At 32.5% G+C, this 16,866-nt stretch overlaps 2 long non-coding RNA genes across 2 annotated transcripts; one reads left to right on the forward strand and one right to left on the reverse strand.

Moving 5' to 3' along the window:
• Window positions 1-94: 94 nt before the first annotated feature.
• On the forward strand, window positions 95-3,107 carry LOC139499109 (uncharacterized). Its single transcript, XR_011658106.1, has 2 exons — window positions 95-347; window positions 2,509-3,107. It is a non-coding gene; the product is annotated as an uncharacterized lncRNA (long non-coding RNA).
• Window positions 3,108-14,944: 11,837 nt separating this feature from the next.
• LOC139499152 (uncharacterized) lies at window positions 14,945-16,571 on the reverse strand. Its single transcript, XR_011658128.1, has 2 exons — window positions 16,443-16,571; window positions 14,945-16,120 (listed from the first exon to the last, which is right to left on the reverse strand). It is a non-coding gene; the product is annotated as an uncharacterized lncRNA (long non-coding RNA).
• Between the last annotated feature and the right edge of the window lie 295 nt (window positions 16,572-16,866).

Below are 16,866 nucleotides of genomic sequence, written 5' to 3' on the forward strand. Positions count from 1 at the left end.
AATAATCTTTTAAAATTTCGAAGACATAACAACGTAAATCAGCTGATAGTTTTGATATTGTTTTAATTTAAAATCTTCGACTAATAACTTTCAATTCTGAAAATACTGTATCAAGTGACTTTTTAAATTAAATAATCGAAAACCAAAAAGGTCCTTGCGTTCCCAGGAAGTTAAATGATTCCACCGGTAAACAAAAAGTGACGGCACATGTTGACAAAATTTATTATTTTTATATCATTAATACCAATCTCTTACAAAACACACGAAGCACAATCGTAAAAGAAGATTCATATATTTGCTGCAACAACGGTTTTACGAACAAAGGGGATAACAAAAGTGAAAACTCGGTAAGAATCATTTGACGTTGAGATTTGTTGACGTTGGTCTAATATTCCATGCTAAGATATAGTGTTCCAATAACTGAATAATTGATGAATCTGTTGCGAAGATAATAAATCTAGCGGTGTACAGGTATATTGCCATCGAGTTTAAGAGTGTCACCAATCCTACAAGGTTTGTGGTCGTTCCGTCCCCAAGTCGATTCGGCCCCAAAAATAAATAAAATGTTTCGCTGGGCGCAGCCCGATACGACCGCACAGTCAAACCCTGTAAAAAAAAAAAAATCATAAATTTTGACCCAAAAAAAATGAACCTCCAATTTTTTTTTTTCGTAATTACCACTTACCCAAACCTTTTTTTATAACTGCAAAGAGATCCATAAGCTTAAATACAACAAATTATTGTCTGGAAACTGGAAAATCTGGAAAAATAATTCTCTTTAGGCCTCTAAATGCTTAACTGTTGATACCATAAATATAACCCCCAAAATCAAAATTATTTTGGCAATGAACATTCTGGTAAAATTTCATAGAGATCCATCCATTTAAACTTAAGAAATTATAAGGAAATCAAATGTGTTTTTGGACAACATTGACGACGTTGCTGACATGATACATTTTGTACATGTATGTACATGTAGCATATACATTTTTTTTTGCTGTCATATATATAGCATTAATTAAGATTGATTTAATGCAATCTCATCAAAATCAGCTGTAAGTTTTCAGTATGATATATACATGTATACCCTCCACTTTTGTGAGAAGTGTAGCATATCCAGTGTTCTCCCCAGGCCGTTTTAGCGTCGCGGTGCCGCGACGCTATATTTTTTTACCGTGATGCTATAATAATTCCCGCGACGCTATAAATATTTTGAAGATGCTATTTTACTTGTCCTCAATTTTGAACTTTCATCTATTATCGATTATGATCATAAAAATTATATCACCTTTAATTGTAATCCCTTTAAGTCGGACACTTAAGGCAATTAAGAGATTAAATAGCTAGGTGTTAATTGCCCTCAGGGTGATAACTGTTTGGATGCGAATATCCCACGCTGACACTTGTGGCATGACTAATACCACGTGTCTGCAATCACCAATTTCGACATGGAAAAATGCAATCACAAAACAATTCGAAATCTACGTTTTGTATTAAGAAATTTCAAAGATTGAAATGACTTTTATTTTTTTTAAAAAGGTCGTTTATTTGTGAAACTCTCCAAAAATTACTTTCTTACTCTTCCGGTAATATGAGAGCGAGAATTTTGGTTTAGAGCTAAAATAAGTTTTATACTTCTTTAAAAAGTTATCATAATTGGCTTAAGTCTATGTTGAATCCATTTAATGCATTAAAAGCGTCTTATTCATTCACAATCTCTTGTCAAATAATGTTTATTCTCGGACTCATTTTCGTAAATTTTTCTACGGCCGCCATTGCACATTTTTGTGTAAACTACGGATAGGAACCGGACCAGATATGACAAAAATCCGCATTTTCATGATAATGACAACAGATGGACAGTAGACAGAAAAAATATACCAAGAGAGAAAACTATGCATTAACAGACTATTTGTTAGATAACTTTGATAAATTACATATCATTTTGATGTAAAGATAAGAAACAACATATAGTTAATTTTGTGTACTAGATATTTAGTTTTGTATATATACAGGTTGCACTATAATGAACCATTCATTCATTTGACTTATTGTTGGGTAACTGAAACCACATATTTATTTTTATTTGGCACAAAAGCAAAAAAATAATTCTGTAACTATAAATGAATAAAGAAAACATAAACTGAAACTACTGTTTTTGTGGTTATAGTTTAATTGTATTCTCAGTTATGAATTAAACAATATAAACTAAAACGTATAAAGGAAATAGAGCATCAACGCGACGCGACAAACGACATTAAAAAAATTGTTTTTTTTTTTTACGCAAAATGTGATGCTGGGGAGAACACTGATATCACAACAATGTATTTTAATTTGAACATGTTGAATTGATGTTAAAAATAAATAATTGATTTAAAAAGAAACAAATAAAAGACATTTTATTGTGGCCTCAAGTTATTAGACCCAATAGTCATGATAGTAATACATTGTTAGTGACTTTGATTTTGATTTCATGTACAATGTACATTAATTTCTTCTTTTTTTCAGAATTAAAACAACAATGAACAATTCATCAGTTACAAAACAAGAGCAGAGGACTTTTTTACGTGAAAGATTTCTTCGTCTTCTGTCCCATTTATCAGGTCAAGACGCCAAAATTAAGATGCATGAGAGGACATCAGTGTCATGTGTTTTAGGACAAGTAGATATTGATATTCACCATGTACAAGTCTCGGATTTAACTACACCAATGGGCAACATCCCAAATGCTGTACTCAGGATGTCAGATGTAATTTCTATTGAAGTGCCTGATCTCAATACATCCAACAGATGATTTAAATGATTCTCCAAGGAGGTTGTTTCCTGATTACAGATTAGGATGTAATCATGGTAATAAGATGTATCATGGATGTGCTGAATTGGCGCAACAATCTTGTACAAAATAATGAATGGATATTAAGCATGTTTAGTGAACATGGTGATTTTCATGTCATCATATGGATGCATAGGCAATTGAAAAGATTTAATGCTGAATGACTTGAATATTGATTATGTTAAAATCTAGAAACAATTAGAATTCTGTGTTGAACTTAAGATGTTGACATTTTTAATACAATTACATTTGATAAAATAAATTTATTAATTTATCTTATATTTTTTTTAATGCAAAATGTTTCCAGGTACAGTTACAATACTGTGTTGACCATGTTGACCTTTCGTAAAAGATGTTGACATTTTTAATAGATAATAGTAGAACAACATGCCTCACAAAAAAATAAAAAATATACTTTTTATTAAAATATTTTTTTTTTAAATATAGTTTTCATATTTAATAGCATTTCCTGAAGTTGTATTAAAAGCATGGTCAGCATAAATCAACTGACCAAGATAGTGACCACTTTCTTAAATTGTTTACATGTGATAACGTTGATCCCTATAAATTTTGAGATCATGAACTGAAAGGCCAAGGTCAAAACTACTGAATTTAAAAGTAGACTTTGTTAAACATTATAATTATATATATGTAAATGTCTGTAAATCATAACAAAGAATCCTACGGTACCTAAAATTACTTTATTATTTTGATCTTTGAAATTTTCAAGTTTTGTTCTTTTACTGGTAGGTTCATAGTTATAGGAAGATGTGGTATGAGTGCCAAATCAAATGTCATGTATCTTAGTATAAGTTTTCATGAAATAAGCAACAAAAACTGCATCAGAAAAAAAATCAATGTTTTGAATCCCCCTAATCCAGATCCTCTTTTACGGAGAAGGGAAATTAATGACACAGGCCAGTGATGTGAAAATGGAAGGGAGACTCTAGCTATGAAAAAAAAACACTTTAATGAGGCATGCTAAAATAGTGGAAAAAGGGTGGGAAAAAAACTCGAAAAATGACCAAAAGATAAAACATTTGTGACAGTATATATAGCTACAAATACAAAATAGAAAAACTATTCTGACAACAAGAGTGCACACACTGAAATGTCTCACCTTCTTTACTAAGCAATGAACCATGAAAACCAGGTCAGGTCAGGTCAAATAAAAAGCTGCAAAACTGACATGTACATCATAAAATATTTCCATACACCAAATGTACACATGTAGTTGACCTATTGCATATAGACTATAGTAGCATATTAATCTATTGTAATAAAAATTCATAATATCGAATAAAATTTGTAGATTTAGCTAAGAAGATCCTTATATTTGTACAAAATAACATTTGTTTATAGTGGAAGGTTGTTTTAACGTTAGATAAGCTACAATTAAAAATTGCTTTCTAGTCCCTCTCTGTGATTTCCTGTAGAGAACTTTGGTTTATTTCCCAATCAATCTATCATGAAGGGAAGATAATGAATACGATTTTCAATCATAGTCTTTTTCAAAAATGATGAACGGTTCTTTATATTGGTATGTAATCATTTTAAATGTTACAAATTTATGAAATCATATTCGTACATCAATGTTTTTGATACACCAAATTAACAAAAACTGAAATATATTGAATTGATACATTTTGTAACTATTCAATTTACTTTATATCAGAAACCTAAACTTAATTATAAAATAATGAACCTGTTAAAGGGAGACAATACTCGCATAACTTTTTCGAATTGGCACATAATACAACGGAATGTCACTCTTGCATACAAATGGCACATCAATATAATTAATTAACTGTGCAATCGCACTCCACCTTCAATGATGATTCTAAATTATAAATATAACCAAAAATTGTTAATCTATAGATAGTAAAGACTAATGAAATCTAACCCACTGTTAAAATATTTCTTTGCATTTTTTTTAAAACTTCCTCAGTAAAATGCTTGAGCCACTTGACTTTTATAGCTCATAATTAACGTTTTTACACAATATTTAAATAAAGTAGTTAAAGATTATTCGCTTCTCAAAGTGTAAGACGCAATAAAAATCGTATGCTTGCATCATCTTACCCAAAAACAGATTTAATTAAGTTCTGAACATTTCGACATTTCTTCATTAAAACCGGTTTTAAACAAATCACAAGTACGTGTTAAGATCCGACTAAATACCCATATCCCGATATCGTCAGGTTAATTTGCTACATATAGTACATGACGTATAAGAAAAAAAAAGACCAAAACTCAAAAACTTAACTTTGACCACTGAACCCTGAAAATGAGGTCAAGGTCAGATGACACCTGCCATCTAGACATGTACACCTTTCAATCATTCCTTACACCAAATACATGTGACCTATTGCCATTATTGCTTATAGCATCTGAGATATGGACTTAACCTTGTTCACTGATCCATGAAATGAGGTTGCGGTCAAGTGAAAACTGTCTGACGGGCATATGAACCTTGCAAGGTATGCACATACCAAATATAGTTATCCTACTACTCATAAGAGAGAAATTAACATTACAAAAAATCTTATTTTTTTCAAGTACATGTAGTCACTGAACAATGAAAATGAGGTCAAGGACAATGAACAAGTGACAAACGGAAACTTTGTATCATAAGGCATCTATATACAAAGTATGAAGCATCCAGGTCTTCTACCTTCTAAAATAAAAACATTTAACAAAGCTTTTAAGAAGTTAGCTAACGCTGCCACCTCCGGATCACTTTGCCTATGTCAAGCCTGGACAAAAACTGAGCAATATAAACTCATAAAAAAATCTGGTAATCTCAGGTTCTCAGGTGTTGCTCCACATTTGACACCCGTCCACTATCTCTGCTGTATGGGTTTTGCTCTTTGAATATTTGATGTATGTTGTTGACATACATTTTGTACTTCTTGTAAAAATATGTGTGCATCTCTTTATTTGTTTTGCACATTTTAGTTGTCTTATTAATGCCTTCAGTTCTGGTAGCCTTTTGGTAAGGATATCACATACCTCCTTTTATTCTGAGTTTAACAAGTCCAGATAGATCAATAAACAGATACCAACTTGTTTATAACAACAAATTTAATAGCATTTTCATGCATGGCATGTATTAAATTAAATACAGAAACTGTTCACATGTTAAAATGACATTCTGCAGTACAAAATGTACATGTATATGACATATCATGTTTATATTTTAAACATCATGAACATTGACAAAAAAAAGCAAATACATATACAGTATGCTTAACAATGCTAAATGATGGTCAGGCCTAAATTAAAATATTGTTTGTTTGCCCTTTTCCGACCCTATGTCTTGAAACAGGGTAGGTAGGTAGGTAAAATATTTTATTTTTCTTTCCCAAAAAATAACTAAGCTCGGTACATTTTTTGTCATGGGTAGGCAGGTAGGTATAATATTTTATTTTATAGATACAAAATCTGCATGATATCATTTTTGTCTGTATTGCTTTTGTTTAAGTATGCTTTTGCTTTTAAGTATAATAGTCCCAAGAATTTTAACTTACTAATATTCTGTACTACGTACATGTACCTTGTACACTTAACCTGGACCTAAAGTTTTTCTGTAAGAGATAACTTTGTCCTGGTAAAATATGTCCGGGTAGACATACCATGCATACTTTGTACATTACTAGTAGAAAAAGTCCCTAGAGTGTTTAAATTTTCGTGTATGCCTGTGTTTCCAATAAAAATGCTACAAGACTTGAAACTCAATTGTCACGTTTTTTACATCGCATTTATATATGATCTGTATGGAAAAACTTGGCGATTTTACTGCCAAATATTCTCCCCTTTACAGACCTTTGGTTCATGTTAGATATAAATCAGAATATATCAATGCTGGTCAAAGGCATCGTTAACATAATCATCCTGATCAACGGACCAAAAGCCATCACTACATAGGATAAAAAGTCTGTTTACAAAATATTTTGTACACACATTGATAATTTAGTATTGGAGGAACTTTTTTTGAATGAACCCAGCTCTTCAAGTATAAAGACACAGAGTAACGTTTGTTAAATCATGATTTCAAAGCTTTCAATACAACATCCATTTCAAACAAATTTATGCTTTGAAACTCCAAACGCAAGTGTTCGTTCATGTCAAACGCTCACATGATACAAAACAGACTAGACCTTATACGGGAAAGATAAAACCTGAGAATTCCGGTAAAAAAGCTTTGAGCGGGAAATACAAATATAAGATTAATTTTTGGTAGGAACAAAAAATAAAATAAAATAAAATCTTGCTGGTAAACACAAATAAAAGATTTTCAGGCGGAACGAATTTATAGGGTCGGTCGGTAAAGGGCAAACAAACAATATTTTAATTTAAGCCTCAGAGAAATAAAATTTAGAACAGATGAAAAATGTATCACAGAAACCATGGAAAAGTTTTCAATACACACACTTTAATAACAGAAATTATATGTACTTCTTATTTCTAAAACAAAAGTCTGAAGTACAATGTACTTTACAATGTACATGTTCATGTCCAGTGCTGTCCTATTGCACATTTTATTCCTTCCATCTGGTTGCACTTTTGAAATTCCATCCACCAATCACATATTAGGAAATGCCTTAATGTTAGTTAAAATTCCAATAATTTCAGCTAATGTTTGTGATATGGTTTGTAGTCAATGACAATGTCTATGATCTAGTTCTCCGATTTATGAAGTCAAGTCAATGATGATGAAAAAGAAACGCACATATTCAAATAATTCAAAGCATGAACTCGCATTGGTCATGACGGCGTTCGTGCTACATGTACAAGGTTCATGAAAACATCAAAAATGGCTTTTGACAGTAACATCCAGAAAGGAATCATTACGTATTTGAGGTCGATCTGTGGATAGTATTGAAGTCTCATACACAATAACACTTGAAATGAAAGTTTTAACAACACTGCCATCATGTAAAGAACTTTCTTTGAAACAGAAATGTTTAAATCGGATCGGTGATCAAATCCATTTTTACAATGCACTATAATTTTGAATGTTATGTAGATAATTACAACAGCATCAAAAACCCACATGGGTATGAACACTAAGAACCAGTTCCAACTGACTTTTTTATCAAGGCGAAGTACCATTAAAATAAGGAACACAAGCACAATAAACCATGTAAACAGTGCTCTTTGAATGATCGCCATCGAATTTTTACTTCCTCAATGTCAATATAGTGCTTCAAAGTTATTAACAGGTAGTTATTATATCAGGATTCTTCAAACGTAGTCCTGACCTATTAATATAAAGAAGAAGTTTATACCGGAATAGATCAGTATTTTTTGCGTAATATTGTATTGCAATGAAATACACAAACAAACAAACAAAATACGTTATTTGACAATGATGTAACTTGAATATTTCAGTTTAATTACAATGGTCTGACAGGGTAATTAAAAAAAGTTAAAAAAAAAATAAAAATTGTAATACATTCCATCGAACACAAATTTTCTTGGGAAACAAAGTACAACAAATGGAAGTTTTTAACGACCTTGACTGGCTACACAGCCCTTGCACGGTCGGCTAAACAAAGTAATCTACGAAGAGTTCTATTTAAAAGAAAAGAAAAACCCAGTTTAGACAATAATGTATAACTTTTAATCAGAAGCTTTTGATTATTCAATGATTTAGGAATTAACTTTTGATTATATGATCAACTTTTTCATACAAATAATCAATGATTATGTGTTTATTATATATTGGTAAAAAAATATGTGTGTGATTATCAGTGTTATTCACTTCCATTGACACTCCCATGAGGGGCTTCAATCTCAGGGTGACTGATAATAACCAGAAAATAAAACATCTAAATAAAAGAGATCGAAAATTTCCATCAGAAGAAAATAATTCCAAAGGAGTAGGTCCGATAAGGGCCGATTTTGGCCTCAAATTTCAAGTTCATCTAACGAAAGATTTTAGACACTTTAAAAAAAACACTTAAGTGTCTATTTCAATTAGTACGATTAGTTTGTGTGACAGATTTGAACTGATTTAGTCATTAAAACGCTCCGATTCAAGCTTAAATATGAAAAATCTATCAAATATGCAAAAAAACGCCACTTTTCAGATGTTTTTGTCAAAAATGAAAGTGGCCGCATCCGTGTTCATCCTCAACGTCCTCAACCTTTATATATGTTATGTATGATCATCAAATACAACTAACATTTCAATATTATGAATGAACACGAATGCGGACACTTTCATTTAAGACGGAAACCGTCTCAAAATCTAGCTATAAAAATGATAAAACAAGTTGTGAAGATTTCAGTAATTTAGCATGACTTAATGATGCTAGTACCCGATATATGTGCATTGTATTGTCAAAAACAGTCCATATTTATGTAGCAGAAGCATTCTACTTTCCAATAAGTAACTAAAAGATTACACTTTCACAATTTTGTAAAACTGCTATATTTTGGGGCCAAAAAGGGGTCTTACTGAACCTACTCCTTTAAGACATAAAGGATAAATGTGAACACTATATGATTCTAAACCTCAGTTTTGTATTAGAAATGAGAACGGTACGAACTCACCCAATTATCCAGCGGAAATACTGTAGAAACAAATCTTATTCAAGATAAAAATGTCTGGATCCGCCCCTGCAAATGAAGTTTTTATTGTTTACCGCAAATGAAATATAACCTAGCTTGTGGCGCAAATGCCGCGGAAAGATTGTTTTTTTCCTTATATTGACAAAGATAAGTCTACTGCGTGAAATAGGATATAGTTTACGCAGATTTGTGGATTGCTATTTCTTTCACGGCTTAGGGAGCTGAGGATAGTTTTGCCGAGACATTATAATGCCAAAGGCCGCAGTCATATCAATGAAAACTGCCTTAGAGACATGTGAGAAAGTTAAACAGAGCTGTTTTTGTCAAAGTTTAATTCTAACACGTTGATTTTTACATCCCAAAAAGGTCAAGATAAGGGATTTTGGTGAAACTTGACAAAATCAGCTGGATTTCAACCCAATAAAGGACCAGGAAACATAGAGCGCAGGCGTCGACAAGCTTAATATTCAAATAAGACATGCTAAATGTCTTCACAAACATTATTTTAAAAGATCTTTGTTGTCGACGTATGCGCTCTGTGTTTCCTGACAAATAATCTTTGGAAATTTACCCATTTTCATTGATTTTTTCGTGAAAAATCAATACGAGTACAACTTGTGAGTCATAATGAAACGCAGAGACGTTAATTTTTCAACAAAATGGCTTATATCTTATCTAGTCAATGTATTAGCTATAATTTATCGTGATATTGGTCAATAAATCCGAATTTGAAATTTACGCTAAAAAAAGGGGGCCATTTTAGGACCTTACCGAACATACTCCTTTGTCGACTACGTTAAAGTAAATAATTCCAGCGAGTTGAAATGCCTAATGAAAAATCAAAATATACCAACAATAGGCTAGAGCCTTTCACATTAATTATCATGGTATTTTACCACTCGCTTTCGCTCCGGATACAATAATCAAAATACTAATACCAGACATATGGTTAAATTAAAACAAACCTTTGGCTGCCACGAACTATTTCTTGAATATAAGATAACAACAAAATGTGAAAGACAACTACCAGCGAGATAACTCTTTAGAAAAAAACGTTTAGAACATATCAACCTCGTTTTCACAATAGATTATGTATACAATTATGAAAAGTCTTCGTTTGTTGTTTAAACAATGACTTGTGATGTCTTCTTGGACTCAGTTCTCCAAGGGGCAAACAATTGCACTTAAAGATTTAAGGGATTTTTTTTATAGTAACATTGAACCCTGTAAGAACATTGAAAGCCGAACCTTGTATAAAGCGCAAACCTGGCTGAACAAAACATGTTCTTACGCCCAGTCATATCAAAGTGTATGCGTTGTTGTATTTGGCAAACTTTTAGGAATGTTTGTTCCTCAATGCTCTTCAACTTCGCCGACTCTATTTGGCTTACTGATGAGTCTTTTGTAGAGGAAACGCGCGTCTGGCGTAAATATAAAATTTTAATCCTGGTATCTATCATGTCTATGGTGAGTTCATTTGTGCACCTGAAGAAACCGAACATCTGTCAAAACCGAAGCAAATCTTATCATTGCTCAGAAAAACGGTTCGGTTTAGACAAGATTCACTGTATTATCAAGTGACTGTGTCACAGTAAAACATACACTATATTTCTCTATCGTGACTAATGCGTCAAATGTGTCTAAATTCTTCTTTTTTAATCGTCATTGGTCAATTAATTGTTAACTTTAAACCATACTAAGATTTTCAGTTTATAAATTCAAATAATTACGAAAGCAAGGTTTCAACTCCCTCAGGCAAAGATGACCATTTATGTGTATTTGTCATATTATAGCTCTTCAACATTACTGTTTCGGTTCTTATGTACATTTTCGACTTTCACAGTTTAACGGCTTTGACCGTTCATGGTGAAGTATTTCCAGAAAAGCACTTCGAACGCATGACAATATGAAACGTCCTGTTTTTTTCTTCTATATTTCATCATATAAGAAAAAACTGATAAATAAATATAGAATGATGATGTATACGGAAGAAGCAACGACAAAAGACATGTTATCTCATGAGACCGGGATTTTATCCAAATTCATTCCAAAGAACTTGGTTTTAAAATGAATGTGATCGCTGTGAAAATGATTTCCGTTTCCTGAATGAAAAAGAATCCAAGAAATTCCGTGAATTTAAATAAAAATTGATATTTCAATGATGCTTCTTATGTATATTCAAGATCCTTTTTTCATAAATTTTAATTAAATGTTCCTCTTAAAAATATGAATTGTACATATCTTTCACTTTGTAAACATTCAGATGGGTCGGCGATTTCCAAATATATGTTATAAAATTGAGAATGGAAATGGGGAATGTGTCAAAGAGACAACAACCCGACCAAAATAAAAAAAAACACAACAGCAGAAGGTCACCAACAGGTCTTCAATGTAGCGAGAAATTCCCGCACCCGGAGGCGTCCTTCAGCTGGCCCCTAAACAAATATATACTAGTTCAGTGATAATGAACGCCATACTAATTTCCAAATTGTACACAAGAAACTAAAATTTAAATAATACAAGACTAACAAAGGCCAGAGGCTCCTGACTTGGGACAGGCGCAAAAATGCGGCGGGGTTAAACATGTTGTGAGATCTCAACCCTCCCCCTATACCTCTAACCAGTGTAGAAAAGTAAAAGCATAACAATACGCACATTAAAATTCAGTTCAAGAGAAGTCCGAGTCTGATGTCAGAAGATGTAACCAAAGAAAATAAACAAAATGACAATAATACATAAATAACAACAGACTACTAGCAGTTAACTGACATGCCAGCTCCAGACTTGAATTAAACTGACTGAAAGATTATGATTTCATCATATGAACATCAGGTACAATCCTTCCCGTAAGGGGTTTAGTATCATACCATCAAAACATATATGAGAAGAACATAACCCGTGTCATGCCAACAACTGTTTTTAGAATAAATGTGTTTAGTTCCGACGCAAAGACCTTATCAGTGACTCAATATTAACGCCAAAATATGCAATCTTTAATGACTTGACAACAGTATCGTAATTATATCCCTTCTTAATAAGTCTATTCAAAGGTTTTGTAAGTTTATGAGGTGAATACTGACACCTTTGTGCTTTATAAAGAATATTTCCATAAAAAATTGGATGTGAAATACCTGAACGTATAAAAAGTCTGCATGTTGAGCTATATTTACGAATGATGTCTTTATACCGATGATAAAATTTAGTAAATGTTTTGACTAGTTTGTGATATCGAAAACCCTGGTGTAATAATTTTTCAGTAATACATAAATTTCTCTCGTTGACTTCATAAAAAATGATTTCATAAAAATCCGAAATACTTCCCTTTAACGTGTACTTTGCCCTTAATTTTTAAATAGTACTTGGATAAGGCTGGTACATAGTCCATAGAACTTCAGTCTTACATTATCTTGTGGATATGTTCCTGTCCCAGCTAGCTAGAGCACTGTATATATGTATATCTTTTAATGAAACGAGAAAATACAAAGGAAGCTATGTCATACAGCTCTACTAGTTCTACCAAAAATAACACAATTACTACTTTTACAGATCTTAACAATAAGCTGATAATGTTCAGATCTTCACCAAACATAAAGCAAAAAAAAATAATACAAAAAATACAGTGTAACCTGTTCAAACCGAACCTTTTTAAATCAAATATGTTTTTAATGTCCAGTCATATCAAATTGAACCTAGCTGGTTAAATCGAGCATCTGCAAAAACCAAACGAAATTTTTTAAACGAAAAGATAAAGATCAGCTTTTGATTTTTGTCTCGCCTACAACGAAAATCACTAAGAGGCTCAGTTTAGACAGCTTTTACTATATCAATAAGTGAATATCAATAATATATAATGTAAAGAGTGCTTCTTTAAATTGAGGTCTGAAAATGTGATTCTGTGAAATATCTAGAAAAAACACCCAAAAAGTAAGAAAAAACACGAAAACTGCTAAGCTTCCGGGGAGTTGGACAATCCAAGACCGATGATTATAATACCTCATATTAAACAGGTTCTCATTGATTAAAGGCCCTTAACCCCCCTTTTAAAGGCTCTCTCTTGACACCATTTGCGAGGTTGGTCTTGAGAAAACGATGATAGTCCGTCGGAAGGGGACGATAAATGGCTGTCCCGTGTTAAGAGAGAGCCATATCTCTTGTACGTTAAAGACACCCTTGTAGATTTCGAAAAAGAGCAGGCTAATGCCGCTACAAGGCAGCACTCACACCCGCAAAGTAGAAAGGGATTAATATAAGTTGCAAAACGTGTTTCCCAATCTACAATCTACTATAAATAAATATGTTTAAACTATAAAAAGGCCCTTTTTACAAAAAAGTGTATATATACCTATCTCGAGTTTTGCGACTTTCGTTGTAGGCGAGACAAAAATCAAAAACTGATCCTGATCTTTTCGTTTAAAGGTGCCAGACCACCTATTCAAAACCCCTTTTTAATTAAACAACTTTGAGTTTCATTTGTAAAACAATGCATTTTTCGACAAACCGAAATCTGGTTACAAAATTTACTGCAGTTATAAATGACCTCGTCAATTATCAGCTCGAACGCTTGAAACATTTTTTGTTTTGAAATCGACCAAATACCCCTATTTTATAGGACCGTCGTGTAACGAACGCTCACTATGATATCAATATCACGTGGAACGTCTGTGTGTTTCTGTATTCTACATTGGTTAGAGGTACAGAGGGAGAGGTTAGATCTCACTAAACATGTTTAACCCCGCCGCATTTTTGCGCTTGTCCTAAGTCAGGATCATATCTGGCCTTTGATAGTCTTGTATGAATTTTAATTTTAATTCATTTATATGTTTTAGATTTAGTATGACTGCATTTTCATTGAACTAGTATACACGTTTGTTTAGGGGCCAAATGAAGGCTTATGAAGCCCACCTTCGGATGCAGGATTTTCTCGATGTGTAGAAGATCAATTGGTGGCCTTCGGATCTTTTCTACACTTTGGTCGGGTTGTTGTCTCTTTGACACATTCCTCATTTCCCTTTGCAATTTTATCGCACCGATCCAAAAAAATGTGTCCTAACGTGCACAGCTACGCATCATAAGATCTCATTCGTCTCAACTCGGCCGATTCCGTACCCTCATCTAACAAATAGATTGAGAGTAGCGGATTCTACCGAGGATTGCCGAATGCATCAGATCGCTGGAATTTTGAATTTAGAACAATAAGTATTATATTATAATAAAGTGTAAAACGTGTATGCTCCTTATTATTTTTTTCAGTCTTTTTCATTGAATTTCTCCAAAGATTTTCAAAAGATATAACTCTCAAGGCGAGAGAAAAAAATATTCAAATATATTTAAACAAAATTATAGTTCAAACTATCACTAACGGAAAAGGGACCAATTGGTTTCTTAATTTGTTAAGTCAATTTCATTGAATTTCTTAAAAAATATATATTCATGTTTATATATATATATATTCAAACAAACAAAGTTATAGATCAAACCAAACTCTCTTAACGGAAAAAGGACCAACGTTTTGAATTAAAAAAGAAAAAGAAATAAAGGTTTTACTGTTACTTTTTACTAACAGAACATGCCATTACAATACTTCTATAAAACTTTTTACATTCAGTCCTAAATCGTTGGTCCACAATAAAGTAAATAATTGGATGAACAGAACTATGTAAATAATAGCCTCTAACTAAAACAGAATATATTGACCGGACGCCTTCTAATGCGTAAGGTTTTATTGTTATTCGTAGGATAACAGCAGAGACATGTAGAATGAAACCAGCGAAAGACACACCGGTTGCTATCAGTAACATAATAGTCATAGTTCTCGAGTCTTTGTAGCGCTTTTGTCGCGTCTTTCTTCTTTGTATCGTGGAAGTGAATTGGTCCCAAGCTTCTGGAGCAAGGCTCTCTGATCTGGTCCTTGGTCCAGGGGATACTGGTTCTTCATTGTTAGACATTCCGTCTAAATACTGTGTCGTTCTGTTCTTTTCTGCCCGAAGTTGTTTTCGTATTACATTGACAATCTGAATATAAGCGACAGCGCATATGCAGAATCCAATTAGGCAGATGACCAAAACCAATATGGCGTAGGTTTTTGGCATTAAGTTTTGCTTTCCTTTAAGAAATGTACAACCTTTATCAAACGTTTCTGCATAATTTACACTAAGTTCTGAAAATCCATATAAAAAGATTGACGGTATAGACATAAAAGCACATACTATAATAACAATTATTCCTAATATTTTCGCTCTTTCAAGAGATAACTGCCACTGGAATGGCGCGCATATTTTTTGTCGTCGTTCAACTGATATTATTATGAGTAAGATACCAGCAGTAAAACTCGTATAATTAGTAAGAAAACGAGTAAATTTGCATAATACATTTGATGGATACGTAAATTTGAAGCGTATCTGCACCAGTTCTAGAGGAATACAGACGAAACACGTAACGAAATCAACTACAACCATCCATAAGATTAGAATAGTAACGGGAGATACCGGATACCTACGAAATACCACAATAGCATGAAGATTCCCGAGAACTCCGAGTAACGAAAGAACACTGAGAATAGACGTTACTGGAATTTCATTGTCTAGGAAGTTCTGGAGATCTAGTTCCACAAGATTGTTGCTGTCTGTTGTATTTAGTTGATATAAGCCTGTTGTAATGGCTGAATTCTTAATATCCATAAAAAAGCTTCGAGTAGTGTTGACCTCCATCCTATATATCAAAATAGAATAATATATATAAAGATCAAATACAATCAATCCGAATAACATAAGCTGCACTTTGCCTAGAAATGGTTCATGTGTTTATTTCCAAAACAATTTCAAAGGCGTTGTTAAACTTTTAGAAAATTTGCCAGCAATGTGTATAATTGCAATTTTTGATCAGCGCTATTTTATTATTCATCTTAAACAGATTATTTCAAAATATTTCCATCATCAAAACTTAAACATAGGAGAATAGGTTAGTAATGAAAATATAAACTTAAGTTTAAAAACATAAAACCCAAAGAAGTATTTTTTGTAATAAAACTTACCCTTTGTATTTCTATAAATCTGATGATGAGAATAATGAAAAATGAAATCTGATTAAATAGGATGAAACATAACAGTACTTAACGTACGTTTCCGTCCTACTACGATATATACTTCCTTGTATGGTGTATGGAAATAAGTAAATAAACACATCTATGGATTATCTTTTGGACGTCATCTTTAACATTGCTTTGGTTTTTTACATGACATTAGAATTATATGGTTAGACTGTTGTGTCCCCCTTACATTAACTGAAAAAAACCCACAAAAATTCGATATCGGTAAAAGAAACTGTTTTTTGTACGTTGGCACTAAAAATGGCAAAATGACAATGTATGTAAAGAAATGTTCCATATGTAGTATTTTCTATTATATATAATGTTACACCATGGAGCTACCATTTGATTATTTTAGAAGTGCCTGGGG

Source organism: Mytilus edulis, chromosome 12, assembly GCF_963676685.1.
Source record: "Mytilus edulis chromosome 12, xbMytEdul2.2, whole genome shotgun sequence".
Taxonomy (NCBI): Eukaryota; Metazoa; Mollusca; class Bivalvia; order Mytilida; family Mytilidae; genus Mytilus; species Mytilus edulis.